The sequence below is a fragment of the Odontesthes bonariensis genome, chromosome 12 (assembly GCF_027942865.1).
Source record: "Odontesthes bonariensis isolate fOdoBon6 chromosome 12, fOdoBon6.hap1, whole genome shotgun sequence".
Taxonomy (NCBI): Eukaryota; Metazoa; Chordata; class Actinopteri; order Atheriniformes; family Atherinopsidae; genus Odontesthes; species Odontesthes bonariensis.
This window is the reverse complement of record NC_134517.1, coordinates 2,287,804-2,309,114: the sequence shown is the minus strand read 5'-3', so window position 1 is coordinate 2,309,114 and position 21,311 is coordinate 2,287,804. Positions and strand designations below refer to the sequence as shown.

Below are 21,311 nucleotides of genomic sequence, written 5' to 3'. Positions count from 1 at the left end.
GACTGGATCAATTATCTTTTTTATAACCAACAGCGTTTTATTAATTACACTCATGATGCTATTGAAGGACTAGCTGAACAGCTAGGCCCCACTTCTCTTATGGCTTGGCAAAACAGAATGGCTTTAGATATGTTGCTAGCTGAACACGGAGGGGTGTGTGCTTTGATGGGTGATTCATGTTGCACTTTTATTCCTAATAACACGGCTCCGGATGGCTCTGTAACCAGAGCTCTGGATGGCCTCCGCTCCCTTAGAGAAGAACTGGCTGAAAACTCTGCCGTTGACACCTCCCTTACTGGTTGGCTTGATTCAATGTTTGGCAAATGGAAGACTCTTATTCTTTCCCTCCTCACAGGGTTGATTATTGGATTGTGTCTATTGGCTCTTTGTGGCTGTTGTATTGTTCCCTGTGTGCGAGGCCTCATTGTGCGCGCCATTGATAAGTCTGTGTCTCACCAAATGATTCAACTGACTCAACAAACTCCTTTGCTTTCAGGTTGTCCTTTTAGTGACTCTGATTTGGACATGGATGACGATGTTTCTGTTTAATTGTTGATGTTTTGATTGTTTATCATTGGACCCTTTATCACTATGATGCCTGCGTTTTAAACTCACGTTGTGTGTGAATGCAGGCTGATGTTTACTGATAAAGTTATTATTTTGTTTGCTTCTTTTGGGTTGATTAATATAATGATATTATTATAATCAAAAGGGTGGGGTGTAAGGGAAAAATTAATTCCCATATACATTGTATTCAGTGTTACTCTGTATCACCCGGTAATAACTCATTTAAGACACTTGTTTTTCTCTTTTCTCCCTCTTTCAATGAGGGTATTGTGCTCTTATGATTTAACAACTTTAAGGAGTTTGACAGGGAAGATGGCACGATACCGAGGCGCCTTGGCTGTAGAAAGGGAGGAAAGATAGATAATAAATGCTTGAACTAGAGGCCTGCGCGGGACTTTACAGTCCCGCGCCCGCCCGCTCCCGCATTGTGCACTCCCGCTCCCGCAAAAAGATAGGATTTTTAGTCCCGCTCCCGCCCGCACCTGTCATATTTTGTCCCGCTCCTGCCCACAATTCCCATATGATTCAGACTTTCGCGTTACTTCTCACGGAAGTTCTTGTCATTGGCTTGAGGAAAGAAACATGATCTTAGCTGCGCACACCACTGTCCGATCCTTCACGTGGGGCACATAGTGCAGGAGCGCATTAGATGGCACAAGCAGCTGAGGCTTTACAGCAATAAGCCTACCCAACATACCTACCAAAATCTACCGTGAATATTAAGAATAATACATTGTACATATGTTATATGCCACTCCTCACATTTCCATTCTTGGAAGTAAAAGTATATATTTTTAGTTAATATGATTTTAAACACAGCGTGATGGAGCCCCGCCCCCTACTTTGAGTGGATTTGAGCATAAATATCTAAGCCTACAGCTCACGTTACATTGATTTAAATGCAAACAAGTGGAATAAAAACAATATGTGTTATTAATTACCCTACCTTTTCTAAACCCAGAATGTTGAAAATGTAACATGTAATCCAATTATTATTTAAGTAGGTTAACCATGCCCTTAGCCTGATTAACATCGACTTTCAAATATCTTCGAGATTCTGGTCTGACCAAGACAATAACGAATACGATTCGAAATGGCCTGGTCAACCCGCCTCCCTCGGGTTGCTACTGGTTGAGGCCAGAAAAGGCTGTGCCTAAGCTTAAGCCAATCACACCACTCTTTCCTCTGACGTATGATTTAGCTACCAGCGGGGCTAACTGGTAGATTAAACTCTTACCAAAGCCAGTAGGGAGCAAGGCGAAAACGTCTTTCCTGTCAAGAAACGATTCAAGGGCTGTTCTTTGCTCAATTTTAAACGAGAATCTCCCGTCGAACACTTTCATTACAGCATCTACAGCAGTGTCAAAAGCTTGACGCTGCTCCATGTTGATATTGAATGAAGCGCTTCCGTGTACAATCCATGGGTTGAGTCGCAGTTCAACCACGTCACTACCTTGAACACGCCTCTACCCTGGGCCGTTGGCGCTGCTCAAAGTTGATTGCTTCCCGACAAAGTGGGTGGAGCTTCCCCTGCCAGGGGGAACTCGAATCAACCTGAACAAGCAATTTGCCTGAGGTAGAGCAGCAGAGCCGAAGGTGTTGCGTCACTGCGAGGGCGGAGCCTGGGTACCATGCCATGTCCCTCGTCGTTGTGCAATGCGCATCTCCTGAATAAAAGGAGAGATGGATCGCGCTTTTGAACTTATTTTAGTTAGGCTTTATTTCTTGTTTTCAGCAGCAGGAGATCATTATAGCTTTTATATTAAACACGTTTTTAGTTAGCGGGACTGCAGCTTATCACCGCTCCCGCACTGGGCACTCCCGCCCGCGCCCACAATGAGCTTTCAAAATGTGTCCCGCGCCGCACTGCTTTGCGTTGGGTCCCGCGAGTCCCGTGGGACTCCCGCGGGAGTGCAGGGCTCTAGCTTGAACATATCAAAGGAGTGATTACGTATTAACCTGTATATTAACTGACTTGTTTTCGCCTAAAACTCAGAGCAACTCTGTATTCTGATCTGTGTTGTTCTCTCTTGCAAGATATTATTAAAAGCATCTTATCTCCTCAGAAAATAACTGACTCTGTGCCTTACTAAAATTTCCACCACAGTTACATAAAATATAAATCATTATTAGTAACTTACCGTCCAATACCGGACGAGTGGCTTCATCAAAATCATCCATTCTCTTCTGCTCTCAAACAATTACCAGGTGGCAGGCTATAACAAAAACACATAGCCAGAACTCCTTAGCAGGAAAACAGTGCATATGCATGCACACTTGACACAGGCGCCAACACTCTGCTGTAGCCGTACTACACAGACAGCTCGAGTCCTGATAGAAAATTCCATTATCACCATTTGCAAGTCAAATTGGTTTAAAGACTTCGATCTAACAATCCATTCGGTTTTCCTCCTCTCTCTGCCATGGTTGCTGTGGATTTTAATAATAATAATAATAATAATATATTTTATTTATAAAGCACTTTATATCAATTTAATGACCTCAGAGTGCTACATTTTAAAACTAGCAAAAAAACCAGTAAAATAATATTAAGATAATTCAGGCAAACTAAAGGCTTTTCTAAAAAGGTGAGTTTTCAGGCCTTTTTTAAAATAATCCACAGTCTGTGGTGCCCTTAGATGGTCGGGGAGAGCATTCCACAGACTGGGTGCAGCTGAGCTGAAGGCCCGGTCGCCCATAGACCTGAGCCTTGTCCTTTGGAGCTGGAGGAGATTGGCCTGTCCAGAGCGGAGATGACGTGAGGAGGAATGGGGGGCGATGAGTTCTTTGATGTAGGGGGGGGCAGTGCCATGGAGGCACTGGTGGGACAGAAGGGAAATCTTGAATTCGATCCTGTACTGGACAGGTAGCCAATGGAGGGATTTGAGGATGGGTGTGATGTGGTGGTACTTCCACCCCCCCATCAGGATCCTGGCAGCACGGTTCTGAATATACTGCAGCTGCTGGAGGTTCTTGCTGGGGATCGCGATGGGGAGTGCGTTGCAGTAGTCCAGCCTGGAGGAGACAAAGGCGTGGACAAGTTTTTCGGAATCAGGGAGAGTGAGTATGGGGCGGAGTTTGGCAATGTTTCTGAGGTGGAAGAAGGAGGTTTTGCAAAGTTGTTTGATGTGAGCCTCAAAGGTCAGGTGAGGGTCCATCCTAACACCGAGATTAGTGACTGAGGGTGAAAGGTGGATGTCGTGGCCGGAGAAGGTGATGCTGGTGATAGTGGATGACCGGATCTGGTGCGGAGTGCCAACAAGAAATTTTAGCTGTTACATACACACGTTTGCTCACAAATTATACCGTTTGTGTATGCTCGGAACATGATGAATAAAGTTGGTTGTTCTAATCGGAAATAGATGCCCGCGGGCGTTGCTAATGCTAAAATGGCCGCCAAACGACAAGACTAGCAGTGCTAGCTGCTACTCCATTTGTAGTCAACTCGAAAAAACATGGGTTTTGAGTGCTAGCTATAATCAAAATACACCACAGCCATGAAAATCACATGCATCTAATAAAAAAACTATACACCATCTTGAACTACGTACCCACTTCTGGTCAATAGCGCAAACGTTTTTGGGTGGGGTTTCATCCAGCAAATAACCCTTTTTGCAAAGCTGGACGTTGGCAGACACGCATGCACGAGCAAACACCAGTTAGCTTGCTAAGCAAGACCGGTGTCCAGTGGAATTGAGAAACAGGAACAGTCATAGCAAACCCCTCTATAAAAACACCATTTTAGCAAGCAAATTAAAAAATAGTTACGCTTCCTTACCTTGATTGAGCCGCTGCTCCTTCCCAAAAACGTGTCGTGTCTTCTTCGTTTCCCTCGTCTGCTTCTTGGCATGTGTCTCTCACCGCGTTGAGTACTTACAGGTTTAAGTACTCAACCTTGAAATCACTTGCACTGACGTAATCGACGTGAGAACGTTGGATGACGTAAACTGAGGATGCGCATAAAATATCAAATGTATTTATGGATTTTTTAAAAATGTAAAAAGTTACAACATATTCAACATATTAAAATAAATTAAGTGAAATGTTTGTAAATCACTTGCAAACCATAATCAGTTCCTTGAATGTTGCAATGAAATAGGCATTGAGCATCCAATTTTTGCTACCGAGAGAGAATCAGGGCCTGTCTCTGCTGTTAAAAATGTTGATTATGTTAAGAGAAAAGCCAGAGATTTTTTTAGGCATAGAGGTCATGCAATCTGTTGTCTCTGTAAAGTGGTACATCCTTAATGGCAATAAGTACATTAGTGGGAAATCTATGATTATCGTAGATGTAGATGATGCTTTCCCAGTGTTTGGACTGATAAAAGACATAGTTTTGATAGATTCTTCTTTTATTGCTTTTGAGTTCCAGCATTATGAAACACTGAATCTGAGTCCAGAGTTGCTGGCATATGAAGTAGCAGTTCCCAATGCTGCCCAGGCCACAGAGTTTGTTAAAGAACTAATAGACTGCCTCTCCTAGTTTTTCAGTTTGTTGGAAAGACAGTACCTTTGTACCAATAAAATATAGTCTTTGTGATGTTATTGCCCACAGACTGTAATATGGAGGAACAATAATATTGTATGTTTTTTGTGTGTGTGTGTATTGTGTACAAAAAACAAGCAAAAAAAATAAAAATACATGAATAAAGAAAGAAAGAAAAGGAAAAAAATCCCTACTTTGCATATTTGTTTTGTATATTCCCTGTGCATTTTGTATCTGCAAGAGTTGTATGCCATGATTATGTCCTCGGTTATTAGTCACTTTGTAAAGAAGCGTCTGCCAAATGTAATGTAATGTTGGCCTATAAGGTTCCCAATTTGTCTGTTTCGTGCTCCCTGCAGATTTGTGAACAAACATTTGTCAAATGCTTAAAATCCAAGGAATAAAGTGTGTTTTCAGATATTTTCAGTTTGACTCTTGAATCAAGCATGTTGAGTTTGTTATTGAATCTTAAAACAAGATTTATTTTGATGAGACTTTGGAGGAGAAACGTAATACTTATTTTAAGTGTTAATTGTCTCATTTTATGATTCCCTGCCTGTTTGAGACAAAAAAAGTAAAGTTTTGCTTGATATAAGATTATACTGTTAAGTTGAAGACTTAAAATAAGAAATTAGTTCTTAAAACAAGAAAAAATATCTAGCACTTCTAAATGTAAGTTTTTTTTTCTTGGTAAGAACCAAATAATTTGCCATGTATGTGTATGTGTTTTATGTCGGCTTGTCGACAACTAGTCGATGTGATATATATCACTAAAAGTGGTTTGCCAACACATTTCAGATGTAAAATCTAAATGATTCATACATGCATAAATAGGAGTCATGTCTTTTGGTAAGTAGCTCTTTAACCAGCTTGGAGTGGTTGCCAGGTTCGCTAGTACCCGTGTTTTTATGCATTACGTGACCAGTCCGCCTCTATTAGGTCAACAACTCAGACAGGCACTGCAAAGAATGCCGTCCACCATTCCACCAGTCCCTAGCCTGATAAACCAGCCTAAATGGATTGGATGTCTAATTTAGTCTGGCTCCGATCAATGGATACAACGGAACATTGTTGATGAGCACAACCCGTTGTCTTTCAAACCGTGTCTGTGCCTATAGGCCAACGCTCTGACCAATCAGCGCAACTGACTGTGACGTAGTAAGGGCGACAGAAAGCTTTGGTGGGAGGGGACTCTTCCAAAACTGATGCCAAGGCTGAATCAAACGAGCGCTGTTCCATTGCCGCCGCCATCTTTCTTGTTGTGCTTTCGCTTCCATAGACATCATATAGAACACTAGACTGAGCAACGAACGTAACCGCTCTTGGGCCGAACGTAACGCAGGGCCGCCATATTGGAGTGGTGATTCGCTCCATTCAGTATAACCGGGTTGATAGGAGCAATGAACAGTCAGCGCATTTAATTAATAATATATCGCTGAATAACACTCGTGTTTATGCGTTTTAAATGTCATCCGTGAAGCACTGATAAAAAAAAAAACATGGTTTGGCGGGATTTATTGTTCATACTTGGCATAACGTAACACAATATAGGCCTACATGGTTCACCTTTGAAAAACAAACAATGAGATAACGAGTCATTTTTTCATTTTATTTTTATTTTTAGTTCTTAAGTGAATCATACACGGACCTTCAACATTACAATATTGGTTTTTTTCACACTTCTTTTTTTCCCCACAATTATATATATATATATATATATATATATATATATATATATATATATATATAGGGAAGATATCCACTGGCCATTAATATACAAAAAAGAGCACTACAATTTTGGATGCACCTCAAAACAAGTCCCTCAGACACACTGCACTTTATTGCAGCAAAAACAATGTGTATAAATTAATCATTACATGTTCATTATATTTTATGCTTTGGCAATACATTTACTTTTTCTGGTTCTCTGAACCTGGAGCAGTTCGGGAATCATCAGCATCAGTGTGTCAATGTTTATAACAAACCCCATGACTGACAGGTACCTGCAATTGGAAAAACAAAAACATTCATTATTCTGATCATAGCAAAACAAGACTCCTCTTGAAAGCACCATGTGATGTCATTAGTGACAGGTTGAAAACTTGTATGTCCATTTTTTTCCCTTTTTTAAGCGTTTAAATATAAATCGAAATAGTTTCCCTTGATTGTAGGTCACTTTTGATAAAGGTGTTTGCCAAGTATAATGCAATGTGATAATGTAAAAGATACGAGGTTTCTGCCCGTCACCAACGATGTGCAATTTTTGTAGACAACGGAACCCATGGAAAAAAGTGTGAAATCAAGTCACAAATGTAATGCACGCACCCCACCACCCATATCAACAGTGATACGACTCAGTAACCTTAGCATACGTTCGCCTAAAATGAAGTTCATAAAATGCTGTACAGTTTTTTATTGTTTATCTTTATTTTAAACTTTGTTGTTAAAGTATGTCATGTTTTCATTTCCTTAATTTCAAGCCATTTATATAATAGGATGCTATGGTTGATGCCGAGCTGTCAGCTCTCAGCTGTCATCTGTCAGCTGTTAGCTGATCGGTCATTCATTTACGATGTGGTCGCATAGTGTTAATACGCCAATATTACTCTGCCGTTGCCCTCCGCTATTACTTTGTTGTTCAAGTAATAATGATAATTTCATTTCATTATCATATCATCAAGCCATTCATATTCATCTTGTGAGCTAATCTAGCTAGCCACGGCCTCAGGAGCATCTATTTATACTACAACACTCTGGTAAAACAAATAGATTCAATAGTACGGTAATGTTAAATCTTACTTGTGAAAAGTAATCCCACGACTTCTGTTTTCCTTGGTTCGCTCGTTTGAGCAGTTGTATGCTGAACACCAGCCAGGCATCTTGACAAGTCTCTAGTTGCAAATTCAATGACAAACGTTATCGTGAGCTTGACGTTCACCACTCCAAGATGGCGGCCGTTTTTCTCGCGTCTCAGCAGCCAATGCTCAGTCTAGTGTTCTACATGATGTCTATGTTCGCTTCCACTGCCCAACGTCGCACTGCTCTGTCGTCACTCCCTCAAAACCCCGCACCAGAACCCTCTGCCCCGCCCGCGTTGATTCAAAACACATCTCTGCGTTGTGATTGGTTTAGTTGCCATCTGCCAGATTCAGGGCAGTATTTTCAAAATGAAAAGTGGTTCGAGGCCAGACCCAACCGCAGGCAAAACATTTTGCCGTCCAGCAGTTGGCGCTGGTTTTCCAGGCTAACCAGTCCCCAGAACCATGCACATCCATCAGGTTTCTCTTGCTCGAGGGAAGATAACATCGCGAGATGTTAGTTGTATGTGTTCCACGTATGGAAAGCTTGAATGTGAATGCTGGAACACAAAGCATTTCAGCTTTCTCAAGAAAGTCCCAGCTACAGCGTGACAAGGGCAGAAACAAATCAATTGGGACGACCCAGAGGTAATTGTATCCAGGAATAATCCTTTCCATAGACGAAACCAGCGTTCAAGTCAAATACATGCACCATGCCGGGATAACCAAAAACAGATTCTTTTGGCCTCTACAAGAGGATGTACTGTGGTATCCATTCCATGATGTTCTTGAGCTCATCCCGCCTCCTCAACCCGTCACAGGACGTGATTCACGTCACATGCAAATTCAGAAAGAGATCTGGGATCGACTGTCTGACTAAAGGGTGAAAGAATGATAAATAGAAACAAGAGATCAGATAAGAAAAGAAACCATCCACATTCACTTTCATTCAAACTTATTAGTTCAGTTAAGTTTTCACTCATTTCTGATTTTTAAGAACCAACAACAAACAATGTTAAATATTACATATCTAGTGTTGTGTCTTTCCTCTTGTTTGTTTTAATGAATTAAAGTCAGTTTTAACTTGATTAAATGTTGTCATTTATTCAACCCCATTACTTTACAAGTTGTTAACAAATATTAAACTAATGGTGATTGAACTGTATGCAAAGTTTAGAGGACAAGTAGAAAACATAAAAAAGCCTGATCTAATGGTCATGCTAAAGTGTATTTTCAAGATTTATGAAGACTGCTTGTACATTAAGTTGCCATATTCCACTTGACAGTCAAATTATTATTATTTAGAATCAAATAAAATGTACTTGCAATAAGTTGGTTTACACAAGGCACAGGTGACGACAAAGGAACTGGAAAAATTAGTTTGTTTATGTTTTTGTCATGGTTTTGTTAAGCCATAAATCCTACTCCCTGACAGTTTTAGAGTTATACTCATACAGGAATCTAATTGTCCCGTTACGGGGTGGAATTTAAAACATCGAAGGAACAAAAAAATAACTAATAATGTTTGGGGATAGGGATGTCATGTGAAGCTACAAGAGAGGCCGAAGTAAGAGAGTTAGAAGTTAGAGGTCTTACACCACTGGGGGACTTATCCTATGTCATAAGTAAGCTAGAAGTCTTCCCAACCGAAGTAACAAAGGTTTACAGTTATCTCTGTGTATTTTAATACACATTCTGACCCTTTTATTCCACTGTATTGTAACATATGCACTGTGATATATTAAGGAGATGTTTCATAAAGGAGTCATTGCACTTCTACTCATTTTCTGTCAGCCTGTTTAAACTTTTCGTTTCTTCTCATGACTTTACAGAAATATCCTTCATACTGACGTATATTGTACTGAATAAATACGATTTACCAACTTTTAAAGAGGTGTCCTCAGTATGTTCACATGTACAGTTCAGTGGAGTTACAGTTATAGCTGAATTTACTGAACTAGTTTTCCCACAGGAGGGAATCCAATTATGGATGGAAGTTTGTCCGACTTTGCAACAGTAGATGGTGATACGCCCCTTTCAGCAGTTACCACCAGGTAACTGACAAACATGTTACCTGGTGGTGAGATGTTACCAGGTTAAATGTACAGCTTTCAGATGATTGTGCTGCATGCTTCATGATTTTCTGAATAAGAAAAATTCTGTTTTGAATTGGACTTTATTATCTAAGTGCCTTGAGATGACATTTGTTGTATTTGGCGCTATATAAATAAAAATGAATTGAATTGAATTGAATTGTTTTCCGTCTGCTCTTAGTGGCTTCTACTTCTGTACATTATTCTTCTGTTATTTCCTGGTCAGAGGACAGAAGTTGTGGAGTTTACCCAGAGTTCCTTGGTCAGTGAGTCCAACTGAAAGTGTACATGTAGGAGTAGTTTGATTACCATCGACATTATCTAACCCAGATTCAGTGAGACTGACACAAAAATCTGAAAGTTTTCTCACATCAAATGTATAAACTGAGTGAAATACTTTATGCTTGAATATGGTGCCGCTGCAGCACAGCTCATTCACTCCGGTAAGGATGTCCATCGTACACAGAGTCGTCGTCCACGTCATCAGAATCTGATAAATATCCTGCCATGTTGCACAAAACTAGCAGTAGCAAACTCCGTGTGAAGTTAGCCGCCTGTCACAATAAAATGAGCTGTGCTGCAGCGGCACGTCGATGATGTCATCCCACTAGATGCGTGTTGTAGAAAGCCCCCGATAAGCCCCCCAATAGCCCCCAATAACAACAACATGGCAGCTCTGAGCTAACAGTGCAATAGTACGCTTTCATTCATTCATTGTTCTTAAAGTATTGGTGAAATAAAGACAGATAATGCCTTATTTAGAGGCTGTATTGTTTCTGCCCTGTTCTCTCGGTTATATACGCCAATCTCCAGTGATCTAAATATCTTCCGAAGGACGCCAACTTTCACCAAACTGTTATTGGTGAGTAGATGAAGGTATTTTATGCCTGAAATAAGGTCCAGGTTTAAAAAAACCCGAACCTCCTCTTTAAGCCTTTTCATGTGATAAGAGATCCCATTTCATATGACTGGTAAACTGATGAGGAAAACACATGGATTCAGAAAAAATGTCTGACCATCTCAATGTGTAGCTCTAAATCAGCTTCTGCTGCTTGTGTTATCACTTCCTTACACTTATGTACAAATTCATGATACCAAGCAAAAGGTCTGACTTTGCTTCCAGGCAGCGTGACTTATCTTATTTAAAGAATGAGGGGTGTGGGATCATTGGAGCGGTAAATTGACTGGATTCATATAACCCTTTCTTTTTTGAACATTTAAAAAGCTTTTCAAGCCAAATTCACCTTTTTGCACACACTTACACACACAAATGAACACATCGGAGGTAATGAGGGGCCTGACCAGTGAGCCCTCGTGAGAAAAACATGCAGTATATACGACTTTGTCTGTTCACATAATGTGGTCAAATGTTCACATTTACGGATCAAGTCCCAGTGCAGCATCAGAAACCTGTTTCCAGTTAAAAAATGATGATAATAAATTATTTCTTATCCATCTTTCTATCAAGCTCAAAGTCCTGTGCATGATTGTAAAAGCACATTCACAGGCACGAACATGTTTACCATTCCATGATAAATATGGCCAGCTGTTTACGACACACAGTGAGTTAAAATTCTTTAGGCCTCTTAAACATGGTCCATGTGCATACCCCTCCCTCAGCACAAAGCCCCTTCCACTGAGGAGTACAATTAATCTACTTTCACTCTGATTTCAAGGTGAATTCTCACTTTTTTGCAAATTACCAACATTGCATGATTTCCAAAGCAGTAATTACACATGTAATATGAAAAAAAAAGCTTTCATGGATTCTCTTTACTTCTTTTTTTCACATGAAAAAATGAGAAAAAAGATGAACGAATGAAACACTATTGTCAGCTCAATATTATCACTGTAACTTTATTGGATAAATGTAATAATCCACACCTGAAACGCTCCCGCGAATGAGGATGCATTTCTCGCCATAACACCTGTTAATGTCACTCTACGACAGCGTATTTTGTGACAGTTTCAGCGAGCTGATCTAAATAAGATGCTCTCCTGTTTAAGGAAGCGGTCATACCCATAGACATATCATACCCACCGTCAGAGCCGGCCCAAGGCATATGCCAACTTCGCGGTCGCATAGGGCCCCCACGCCACCAGGGGGCCCCAGAGAGCACCGAGACGTTGTGATAAAAAAGTAAATATATACATGAAATTAAAATAACATTGAATAATTTAAACAAAATTGTATTAAACCAGAAAAAAAACCAATTGATTTTGACAAAATACTAATACTAGGTTAATTTATGCCTCCTGTTGGCTGCTGCCACCGTTGGGCAAAATTATTTAAGTATTGTATTTATTATTTAAGTATTTAATTTTGATTACAACTTTATTTTTCTGTAAGATAATGTGAATGTCATTTGATTCTATTTTGTATTTGGATTTTGAACATTTTGCACACCATTGCATATCTGAAAGAAATTAAACTATTTAACATGTTTACTATAAATGCAGTCTCCAGCCTGCTGATGTTACTTTCAAATAGTTAATTAATGAGCCATACTTATACATCACTCTTTATGTAGAAGTTAATTAAACCATATTTTTGAGTTTGCTATCCCTTTAAGGTTAAAAACAAGAATGACACCTGTATAATGTAAGATTATTACAAATAATGCTAATGATTGTGGGTCCGTTACACACATAACAGTGTAGCCTATGGAATAATGAGGCATCTGGAGCTGAGGTGATGGTAGGGGGGGCCCAAATGAAATTCTGCTTAAGGCCCCATAAAGGCTTGGGCCGGCCCTGCCCATCGTGTTTTACTTCCGTATGAAGCCAAAATGTACGATGCGAAAAAAACGTATCCTGAAGTCTAAGTTGAAATTCTGAGTTGTATCAACTCCTCTTTTGGTGGTCCTCAGGAGAACTGGAGATGAATGCCACACTTAAAGATAAAGTCTGCACACTGGTGCATTTAGGTTAGTCTATTTGCGGATGCTGAAACATCCGCACATTCACGTGGTTGCATTTTTTGTTGAAAAAAACAAGAATGTGTGTGTTCTCTCGTTCTTTAAAAACAAGAATGTGTGTGTTCTCTCGTTCTTTAAAAACATGAATGTGTGTGTTCTCTCTTTCTTTCCGCAACTTCCCAAAGTAGGAAAGCGCATTTTACGAGGCAACATTGAATGTAGCAGATATCCGTTGGGAGCGCCGCAGACTGAGGGGCTCGTGAGGAGTTAACTGTCGAGCAGAGAGGCGTCGAGAAGTTACCGTAAGTACTGACTTTCACTGTATAACACCTTTTGTTTTGTACTCTAAATGTAAGCTCATAGTTAGGCATGGAAACATGTCTTCGTTGAGTCTTGTTTGCGTGAGAAGCAGCATTTTAAAGGTCGTTGTAAACAGTCGTAAAGGAGCTTAAAAAAGTTCATCTCATTTCCTCTTTTAACCGTGTCGGTCCTCTGTACACTATCAGATGGAGTTCACAGACGGTGCTAACAGCATCTGGAATCCCCAAAATAAGTCTGTGAGTTAATGGTTCACATTCCTCCTAAAGTGGTTGTCATTCAAAAGGCGGAGCCAGGAACAGCAACCGTTCACACATGTCAGCTAACGGATAGATGCTCAGAAATGTCTGGTGCAAGTCGAAAGTTAGGCGGACCGAGGTCGGCTCTGTGGGAGACCATTACACGGTGTGCTGGCTCAGGTACAGCCAGAGGAGCATGAGCAGTGACGGACTGGGGTAAAAAAAACGGCCCTGGCATCTTGCACCCACAAGCGCCCGTAGACCAGCATTTGCCAACAGCCCCCCCACTTCACCACATGACGCATACTGTAAACATTTATTGACGCACAATGTCATACTACATAAATAGGCAAAGAAGATGGAATGATGAGGCGATTCGCAGTAGTAATTACTTGCAACACACAGACATATAGAAAAATGGTGACGCGCACTTTCAATAGAAACATTGGTGAGCGCACCACATCCACATCCAAAACTCAAGTTTCAGAAACCGAAATTAAGCTTCAAACTAGAAACAACAGGCACCGGGCATCAAACTGGCCTGCACGCACGCACACACAGACAGACACAAACACACACACACAATCCACTTGTTTTTGATGTCCACTTCGCTCCTGCACCCTGTGTTTATATGCAAAAGTCCCTTCTTTAAGCCTGATTTATGGTCGGAAACCAAGTCGTCTGCGTGTGTGTCGCAGTTAACGCAGACATGCCCCCGCCCCCTACACAGACACTCTGGTGCACCTCCTCAAAATTGTAACTCACCGCAGACAGTGTCGCAGATATCGTCACAGGGGAGAGAGAAAGGAGGCCTCTGATTGGTCAACTCCGCTCTACACTATGCGTATTTCCGGTTTGCTAACCGGCTAATGGTGACGTTAAAGGGCGGATTATAGTTCTGCGTCTATCGTCTTGACGTGTTGCTTTGCTCTGGTCGCGAACCACTTTTCATGTTATGGTTCTGCAACCTCGGTCTGGAATTTCTCGGGACGCACAGCAGTTTCCCCTCGCGAGAATTTCGGTGGGCGGTGACGAGAACTTCGGGGGCGCCGGCGGAAGTGTTTATTTTTCAAAAAAAAAAAAAGTGTATGCAAGATATGGATCTGGAGTTGCTCGACATCGAAGAAGAACAGCTTCTTTTATTGGAGTTGGCGAAAATGCAAAGGAGGAAGCCACACAGACAACCGGAAAGGCACACCGAGGACCAATCACAGCCGCTTTTGTCTGGGCACTTCCGCTGGTGGTCTGCGCGGGTCTGCAACCGTCTGACGCGTTGTCAGGATTTTTTTGAGGTGCGCGACGACGGTTGCAGAGCCTCTGCGCGGGGGGGGCGTGGTCGCGCACAGAGCAGATCTGACGGTTGCAGAGCCTCTGCAACCGTCAGCATCAACAAGTATAAATTGGCCTTAACCGTGACGATTCTTTCGCCTCTCTGCCAGCTCCAGTAGTAGCAATATTTCTTCTATTTCTAGATCGATCAGCTGCATCTCAATCAAAGTGCGCATTCGTCCAGTCGCCATTGTTGTTGAATGACCTCCGTAACCGTAACACCCACAATCCTAGCTTGTTCGTGATTGTCCCTCTTGCGTTGTGGCGTGGGATTAACATAGCGCAGACAGCGCTTCAAGGCATAAATCAAAAATAACTGCGTCGTGTCTGCGACAAGCTCACTGCGACACACTGCTGCGAAGTATACACAAGCCTTTAGATCGCTGTCCACTCGAGAGAGACCCAGCTAATACTTCATGACAAGACAGTTATGGTAGTCCAACTTATTTGCTAACCAGTCCAGAGCTAAATACAAAGCAACATGGAGATACTGTAAAATTGTCAGCAAGACAAGCCGTCAAATCGAGAACCCATTACCAAGTCCTGAAGTTAGGAATAGGAATAAGAACAACTACAACAGCCCTGCCATAGATTACCAGGCAGTTACCACAAGCTAAACAGGTTTACACATCGGGAAAAGTGTGCCTTGTATTACTCTTTAGGTTAGCCAGACTAGCCACAGACTAGCTTATGACAGTACAGTGTTTCCCACAGATGTGAAGGCAATGTGTGGTGGGGGGGGGGTAAAAATTCTTCAAAATAATTCCTTCGTTAATAATTGGTCACACAAAACTTTATTGTATTAATATTCACATCTTCATTGTAAACAAATTAATAACATAGCTAATTACACTGGTCTGACTGTTCAATTCAATTCAATTCAATTCATTTTTATTTATATAGCGCCAAATACAACAAATGTCATCTCAAGGCACTTATATAATAAAGTCCAATTCAAGCCAATTGGAATTCAATTCATTATAATCATAATTATTCATAAAATAATCCAATTCGTTCATATAGAGCCAATTCAAAAACAATTTCCTAGCTAAGAAAACCAACAGATTGCACTGAAAACTTTTTCTTTTTCGGTCCAATCTCCCGTCCTGAGCGTGCCTGAGGCGACTGTGGAGAGAAACGACTCCCTTTTAACAGGAAGAAACCTCTGGCAGAACCAGACTCAGGAAGGGTGGCCATCCGCCTCGACCAGCTGGGGTTTGAGAGGACAGAAAGGGGGGGGAGGGGGCGGCGGCGGCACTGTAACACCATTCAAAGGATATCTGTTGGAACAGGGAAACACGAGTTAATGACCACAATAATGTCACATATACATAAAGAGAGTAAAGTGAGGAAAGGTGTGACAGATGAGGCCCCCCAGCAGTCTAGGCCTATAGCAGCTTAACAATGGGATGTTTCAGGATCACCTGAGCCATCCCTAACTATAAGCTTTATAAAAAAGGAAAGTTTTAAGCCTGGTCTTAAAAGTGGAAAGGGTGTCTGCTTCCCGGACATTTACTGGCAGCTTTTTCCACAATAGAGGGACCTGATAACTGAAGGCTCTGCCTCCCATTCTACTTTTAGAAACTCTGGGAACCTCAAGTAAACCTGCAGTTTGGGAACGAAGTGCTCTGTTAGGAAAATATCTTACAATGAGATCTTTAAGATATGATGGAGCTCGGTCATTAAGAGCTTTATATGTAAGGAGAAGAATCTTAAATTCTATTCTGAATTTAACAGGGAGCCAATGAAGAGAAGCTAAAACTGGAGAAATATGATCTCTCCTGTTAGTTCTCATCAGAACTCTGGCTGCAGCATTTTGGATCAACTGAAGGCTTTTCAGAGAATATGTGGGACAGCCCATAATAAAGAATTACAGTAGTCCAATCTTGAAGTAACAAATGCATGGACTAGTTTTTCTGCATCACTCCGAGACAAGATGTTCCTGATTTTAACAATATTACGAAGATGAAAGAAGGCAGTCCTAGAAACCTGTTTTATATGCGAGTCAAATGATAAGTTCTGGTCAAAAATAACTCCAAGGTTCCTCACTGTAGAACTAGAAGCCAAGGAAATACCATCGAGAGTAACTATATAGCTAGACAATTTCTCCCTGAAGCGCTCAAGTCCAAAGATAACGACTTCAGTTTTGTCTGAATTTAGCAGCAGACAGTTCTGAGTCATCCAGGTCTTTATGTCTTTAAGACATGCTTGTAGTCTGACCAACCTATTGGGTTCATCTGGTTTTATAGATAAGTACAGCTGAGTATCATCAGCATAGCAATGGAAATTTATGCCATGCTGTCTAATAATGTTACCTAATGGAAGCATGTATAAAGTGAAAAGAATCGGTCCAAGCACAGAACCCTGAGGAACTCCATGACTTACTCTGGTGTGTGAGGAAGATTCTTCATTTACAAGAACAAACTGAAATCTATCAGATAAATATGACTTAAACCAGCCTAATGCAGTTCCTTTCATCCCAATAACATGTTCAAGTCTGTGTAATAAGATACTGTGATCGACCGTATCAAATGCAGCACTGAGATCCAACAGGACAAGCACAGACACAAGTCCGCTATCAGAGGCTAAGAGGAGATCATTGGTAACTTTCAGCAGTGCAGTTTCTGTGCTATGATGCACTCTGAATCCTGACTGAAACTCTTCAAACAGATTATTTCTGAGTAAGTGATCACAAAGCTGAGCTGCAACTATTTTTTCAAGAACTTTCGACATAAAAGGGAGATTGGATATAGGTCTATAATGAGCTAACACTTCTGAATCAAGAGTAGGTTTTTTAAGTAAAGGTTTAATTACAGCAACCTTAAAAGTCTGAGGTACATATCCTGTCAACAAAGACAGATTGATCAAATCCAATATGGAAGTTTCAATTAATGGGGAAACCTCCTTGAACAGTCTGTTTGGGATTGGGTCTAAAACACAAGTTGATGGTTTAGAAGAGACTATTGCTGTTGTTAGTTCAGAGAGATCAACTGGACAGAAGCTGTCTAAATACAAATCAGGTTCTAAAGATACTTCTAAATCAGAATCAGAATCAGAAAAGGTTTTATTGCCAAGTAATTGTACATCACAAGGAATTTGGCCTGGTCTATTTGGTGCCATAAGAACAAGACAAAAAAAAAAAATAGAATAATAATAGAATAAAGTAATAATAAATGTAAAAGAATTTATTTATTTATTTATTTATTTATTTATTTTTTTTTAAATATGTGCAAAGTATTTTTAATATTTTTAATGTAACGCACTCTGTACTGACAGAAAGACAAGACAGAACGTTAATATAACGTCAATATATAAAGTGTCAGTGGGGATAAGGGGTCATGTCAGTGGGGGGGTACAGCGGGCCTTGTTGGTGAGGCCAACTGCAGAGGGGAAGAAGCTGTTCTTGTGGCGGGAGGTTTTGGTCCTGATGGACCGCAGCCTCCTGCCAGAGGGGAGTGCCTCAAAAAGTTTGTGTCCGGGGTGGGAGGGGTCGGCCACAATCTTGCCTGCACGCCTCAGCGTCCTGGAGGCGTACAGGTCCTGCAGAGATGGCAGATTGCAGCCGATCACCCTCTCCGCAGAGTGGATGACACGCTGCAGCCTGCCCTTGTCCTTGGCGGTGGCAGCAGCGTACCAGATGGTGATGGACGAGGTGAGGATGGACTCGATGATGGAGGTGTAGAAGTGCACCATCATCGTCTTTGGCAGGTTGAGTTTCTTCAGCTGCCGCAGGAAGTACATCCTCTGTTGTGCTTTCTTGGTGAGGGAGCTGATGTTCAGCTCCCACTTGAGGTCCTGGGAAATGATGCTGCCCAGGAAGCGGAAGGACTCCACAGTGTGGACTGGGGAGTCTGTCAGGCTGATGGGGGTGAGTGGGGCTGGGCTCTTCCTGTAATCCACCACCATCTCCACTGTTTTAACAGCGTTGAGCTCCAGATTGTTCAGCCCACACCAGGTCACCAGATGGTCAATCTCCCACCTGTAGGCGGACTCATCCCCACCAGAGATGAGTCCAATGAGGGTGGTGTCGTCCGCGAACTTCAGGAGTTTGACAGACTGGTGACTGGAGGAGCAGCTGTTGGTGTACAGGGAGAAGAGCAGAGGGGAAAGAACACAGCCTTGAGGGGAACCAGTGCTGATGGTCCGGGAGTCTGAGACCTGTTTTCCCAGCCTCACGTGCTGCCTCCTGTCAGACAGGAAGTCTGTGATCCACCTGCAGGTGGAGTCAGGCACGTTCAGCTGGGAGAGCTTGTCCTGTAGCAGAGCCGGGATGATTGTGTTGAAGGCAGAGCTGAAATCCACAAACAGGATCCTGGCGTAGGTTCCTGAGGAGTCCAGGTGCTGGAGGATGAAGTGGAGGGCCATGTTGACTGCGTCGTCTACAGACCTGTTGGCTCTGTAGGCGAACTGCAGGGGGTCCAGGAGAGGGTCCGTGATGGCTTTCAGGTGTGAAAGCACAAGGCGCTCAAATGACTTCATCACCACAGAGGTCAGGGCGACGGGTCTGTAGTCATTAAGTCCTGTGATCCTTGGCTTTTTTGGGACTGGGATAATGGTGGAGGTCTTGAGGCAGGATGGTACGTGGCATGTCTCCAGTGAGGTGTTGAAGATGCCTGCGAACACCGGGGACAGCTGATCAGCGCAGTGCTTCAGGGTGGAGGGAGAGACAGAATCTGGCCCAGCTGCTTTGCGGGGGTTCTGCCTCTTAAAGAGCTTGTTGACATCTCTCTCTAGGATGGAGAGAGTCGTTGCTGTGGGGGGGGGGGGGGGGGGCTGGTGGGCTGGGGTTGGGATATGAAACCTGGGATTATTCTTATTCTCTTCTATCAATGATGAATAATAAGCAGTTCTAGCTTTACGAAGGGCTTTCTTATACGTTATTAAACTATCTTTCCAGACTAATTGAGACTCTTCTAAATTAGAGGAACGCCACTGTCTCTCCAGCTTTCTTGCAGTCTGCTTTAAAGCACGCAGCTGTGAATTATACCAAGGAGCCAACCTCTTCTGACTGATTACCTTCCTTTTCAGAGGGGCAACATTGTCCAGTGCTGTACGCATTGAAACTATAGTGCTGTCAACAAGAGAGTCAAGTGCTGCTGGAGTAAAGTTTAGGAAGTCGTCCTCTGTCATATCTGCACATGGCAGTGAAGAAAAGGATGATGGAATTAATTCTTTAAATCTGGTTACAGCATCCTCTGATAAACACCTTCTATATGTAAATTTCTTCTCAGAAACTGTATAGTCAAGTAATGTAAACTCAAAGGTTATCAGAAAATGGTCAGATAAGACAGGGTTATGAGGGAACACTGTTAACTGTTCACTCTCAATGCCATAAGTCAGCACAAGATCAAGGGTGTGATTAAGGCAGTGAGTCGGTCTGTGAACACTCTGAGAAAATCCAATAGAGTCCAATATAGAATTAAAGTTCATATTCAGGCTGTCATTTTCAACATCTACATGAATATTAAAGTCACCCACTACAATGACTTTATCTGTACTCAGTACTAACTGGGATAAAAACTCTGAGAATTCAGACAGAAACTCAGAATAAGGGCCAGGTGGACGATACACAACAACAAACACAAGAGGTTTCTGGGATTTCCACTTTGCGTGGGAAAAACTGAGAATCAGAGATTCAAAAGAGCTCAAACTAATCTTGGGTCTGGGACTGATGAGTAACCCTGATCTGAAAATAGCTGCCACTCCTCCTCCTCTGCCTGTGGTTCCAGGAACGTGAACATTTAAACAGTCAGAGGGAGTTGATTCATTAATGCTAACATGATGCTAACATGATCCTCCTGCTGCAGCCAGGTTTCTGTAAGACTAAATATATCAATATGATGATCACAAATCAACTCATTCACTAACAGAGACTTCGAAAGGAGAGATCTGATATTCAGCAAACCACATTTAATAGTTTGATGTTTTTGTTCAGTTAAAGTTTTTGTTTTAATTTTTTTTTGCACAAGAGGATTTGCTCCTTTTGTGTTAATCGATTGGGTGGGTAGCAGCAGGTGGGAAGCTGCAGAGAAGTGTGTCAGACTACAACTCTGCATCCTGGTCTGAGCCCTGGGTTGTCATGTTTTAGGGTGGCAAATAAATTCATCCATATTTCTAGAAATGAGAGCTGCTCCGTGGGATGGATGCCGTCTCTCCTCATCAGACCAGGTTTTCTCCAGAAAGATTGCCAATTATCTATGTAGCCCACGTTGTTTGCTGGACACCATCTAGACAACCAGCGATTGTAGGACGACATGTGGCTAAACATGTCATCACTGGTCAGATTTGGCAGGGGTCCAGAGAAAACTACGGAGTCCCACATTGTTTTGGCAAAATTACACACCGATGCAACATTAATTTTAGTGACCTCCGATTGGCGTAACCGGGTGTCATTAACGCCGACGTGAATAACAATTTTACCATATTTACGTTTATCCTTAGCCAGCAGTTTTAAATAGGATTCTACGTCGCCCGCTCTGGCCCCTGGAATGCATTTGACTATGGCCGCTGGTGTCTCTAATGCCACGTTTCTGACTATAGAGCTGCCAATTACCAGGGTTTTA

The 21,311-nt window shown here is 41.9% G+C and overlaps 1 protein-coding gene across 2 annotated transcripts in view; it reads left to right on the top strand.

Moving 5' to 3' along the window:
• Positions 1–13,078: 13,078 nt before the first annotated feature.
• Positions 13,079–21,311, top strand: part of klhdc3l (kelch domain containing 3-like) — a 46,898-nt gene continuing 38,665 nt past the window's right edge. The window contains exon 1 of one of the 2 annotated variants that reach the window (XM_075478931.1): positions 13,079–13,164. The gene's annotated coding sequence lies outside the window, so the exon portion shown is untranslated. The remainder of the gene's footprint in view (positions 13,165–21,311) is intronic. The other variant, XM_075478932.1, reaches the window with a different exon arrangement.